This window comes from Ursus maritimus, unplaced genomic scaffold (assembly GCF_017311325.1).
Source record: "Ursus maritimus isolate PB19 unplaced genomic scaffold, ASM1731132v1 scaffold_24, whole genome shotgun sequence".
NCBI lineage: Eukaryota > Metazoa > Chordata > Mammalia > Carnivora > Ursidae > Ursus > Ursus maritimus.
In genome coordinates, this window is record NW_024424897.1 from 16,167,986 (window position 1) to 16,171,651 (window position 3,666).

Here is a 3,666-nt window from a genome sequence, read left to right on the forward strand (position 1 = left end):
CAAGCTAAAATAATACCAAATATCCAAGTTCAGAAATAAAGAGCATAAAATAATTTGCTCCTAAAATTTACCTAATATCTTCTAGAAATAAAAAAACAAAAAATGTAAACAAATTCTTAATATGTATGGCAAATCTATCAATTCTTTAGCACCTGAGACAATTATTAATACCTACCATGCCAAAGCAAAACACTTCCATATGTTGTATTTTTTCTGAGTCCACCTTTTTTTCCCTCTACTATTATAGCTCTACATCCCTCCTCCTCCTCCTGTTTCCTAGAGGTCTTAACCAAAGGCATCTCAATGGAATGAAAAATAACCATTAATTTTCTTTATTCCGAATGGCAAGAATTATGAGAGATGAGCCTCTTGATTTACATGTTTTAAATGGCAATTTATGTATTCCTATATATTAAAAATAATCATCTTTAAAATTATGGATATTTTTAAACTCTAACTTATAAATGATCTAAAATAAGCAGAGTATTGGATAATAAAATAATTTAAGGACATAATTTTAATTCCCTGAAGATTCTACCCAATACTTGCAATTCTGAAAAACTCCCTTGATGACCATATTAACTTTCTTGAAGCCAATATGAACTCTCTTGAAGACTATTCTGATATTTGAAATGCCCACCATTAACTGGAAGTGACTTCTCCAGCCCCAAGTGTTCTTTAGGTGAGGGCTCTATCCCCATTTTTTGCAGGATATTATCCAGCTCACTGAGGTCAACTTCTCCTCCTTCAAAACAAAAGAAGTAGAAAAAGATAACATTTTTTAAATATCATAATTTCAAATTATTAAAGAGAAATAAGGCATAATGATATCTGCTAAACAACAAGTAGTCAACTGCAGACACAGAGAATGAATAGTATTTCTTTAACACTGGTAAAAGAGATGCTCCCATAATGATGGTTATAAAGTAATATTTCACAATCGAATAAGGTTCATATAATTTAAAAATTATTAGAATAATAAAGATGATTGGTACAAATAACTGTTTAATATAGGGTATGAAATTAAGCTAGAAATCAATAGCAACAGATACTAGAAAAATCCTATAAGTTTGGAAATTAAAGAATCCTTCTCTAAATAAATCATGTGTCAAAAAAATAAACCACACTGGAAGTTAGAATGTATTTTGAATTGGGTAACAATAATATTACATATTAAAACTTGCAAAGGTGTGCTCAGAGAGAAATTTACACTCTTAAACACATGTAGTAGAAAAGATGAAAAGATCAATAACCCAAGGTTCTGTCTCAAGAAGTTAGAAAAGAACAGCAAGTTAAACCCCCCAAAAGGAGAAGAAAAATAATAAAGACAAAAGCAGAAATTACTGAAATGAAAAACAAACTTTAAATAAAATGAATTCAGCCAATGTTGGGTTTTGGAAAGACTAATGAAAGTGCTAAATGCCTGCACTAAGACTGACAAAGGAAAAAAAGAGAGAAAGCACAAATAACAGATATTTCTAATGACAAAAAGGACATCACCAAGAATAGCCAAGACAAGCCGAAGGAAGTAAAACAAATGTGGAGGATTTACGCTTCAGATACCAAGACATATTAGAGCTATGTTAAGACAGCAGTGTACTGGCACGACGACCAACAAATGGACCAAAGAAAAAGAACAAAGAGAATAAAAAGCCCAGGTATAGCAACACATTTATGGTCTTTCATTTATGAAAAAGTTAGCCTTAAAGTAAAGAAAGGATCATCTTGTCAATAAATGGTGCTAAATATCCATTTAGAAACAAACTGAGGGTTACAGAAGGGAGGGCGTGGGGGGATGCGGTTGCCGGGGGATGCGGTTGCCGGGTGATGGGTATTAAGGAGTGCACGTGTTGTGATGAGCACTAGGTGTATACGCAATTAATTGTTGAACACTACATCAAAAACTAATGATGTACTATATGTTTGCTAACTGAATGAAAAAAAAAGAAAAACAATAGTGACCCTTATCCCATATCATATAGAAAAATCAATTCTGAGTGGATTATAGATCTAAATGTGAAAGGAAAATAACAAAACTCCCAGAAGATAAAATAAGAAAAGTTTTCATGACCCTAGTGTATGCAAGGATTTCTTGAACAAGCCCCCAAACACTCTAACTATAAAAGAAAAGATTGACTAATTCAACTACATGTGAAAGAGAAACTTTTGTTCATCAGAAGATAAAATACAACAGGAGACCCTGTGCGGTGCCACCAACACCCTGGCAGAGAAGCTGAGGTCACCATCAAACTTGAAATATTCAAGTAGACACAAAATTCTTTCCGCAGTACAGATAATCAAAGTGCATTGTTGTGGGTGATGGTACCATTGGTAAAATGTGTCTTCTGATATTCTACACAATAAACAAATTTCCGTCTGAGTATGTACCAACTATTTTGTTTTTTCGGAAGATTTTATTTATCTGGGAGACAGAGAGAAAGAGAAAGAGCACGAGTGTACATGCATGATGCGGGGGAGCAGCAGAGGCAGAGGGAGAAGCAGACTCCCAGCTGAGCAGGGAGCCCAACGTGGGGCTCAATCCCAGGACCCCGAGATCTTGACCTGAGCCAAAGGCATACGCTTAACTCACTGAGTCACCCAGGCGCCCCTGTGCCAACTGTTTTTGATAACAATGCAGTCACAGTTATGATTGGTACAGAGCCATACACTCTTGGGCTTTCTGATACTGCAGGGCAAGAGGATTATGACAGAGTACGACCACTGAGTTATCCACCAACAGATGTATTTCTAGTCTGTTTTTCAGTGGTCTCTCCATCCTCATCTGAAAATGTGAAGGAAAGGTGGGTGCCTGAGATAACTCACCACTGTCCAGAGACTCCTTTCTTGCTGGCTGGGACCCAAATTGATCTCAGAGATGACTCCTCTATGACTGAGAAACTTGCCAAGAACAAAGAGAAGCCTGTCACTCCAGAGACTGCTGAAAAGCTGGCCCATGACCTGAAGATGGTCAAGTATGTGGAATGTTCTGCACTAGCACAGAAAGGCTTAACGAATGTATTTGACCAAGCAATACTGGCTGCCTGGAGCCTCTAGAACCAAAGAGCCATAGGTGTCCACTGATATGAACATCTCCCCGAGTCCTTCTGCACAGCTGGTGTCAGCATTGTACTAAAAGCAATGTTAAATCAAACTAAAGATGAAAAATTACAATTTGTTTTTGCAATCATGACCAATGCCCTGCACCTACCCACATGCACTTGTGTGAGACAAGGTCCAGGGGTATGGTCCCTCCTCCTCTCTTGATACTAGTTAATCTGAGTAATTGTGTATTTTCAGAAAAGTGATTAGTACTAGTTTTTGTTTTTTTGTTTCGAAAATATTTTTTTGTTTAAAAGCGAGGTATGCTTGCGATGACTCTGTAACAGACTGATTTGTGTTGTTGAACCTGCTCCCAGGCTCCATCCACACTAGAGAATAACCTGGAACATCTAGGTTGGGTTTTTTCCCCTTTTTGGTGGGGGAGAGAGTGTGTCTGTGTGGGGATGTTTTCATTTAGTCATGTTTTTTAAATTCATTAACCATTGGACAGCCCTTAAGGGAAGGAGGATGGACTGATTTCACATTCCACTTCCTAGATCTAGTTTAGAACACTTATTCCCCAACTGGTGCTCTTAGGAAGGAGTATAGTAAATGCCTCAATAATAT

General features: G+C 36.9%; 1 pseudogene; it reads left to right on the forward strand.

Moving 5' to 3' along the window:
- The first annotated feature begins 824 nt into the window (after nt 1–824).
- Nucleotides 825–3,086, forward strand: LOC103665894 (annotated as a pseudogene).
- The last annotated feature ends 580 nt before the right edge of the window (nt 3,087–3,666 follow it).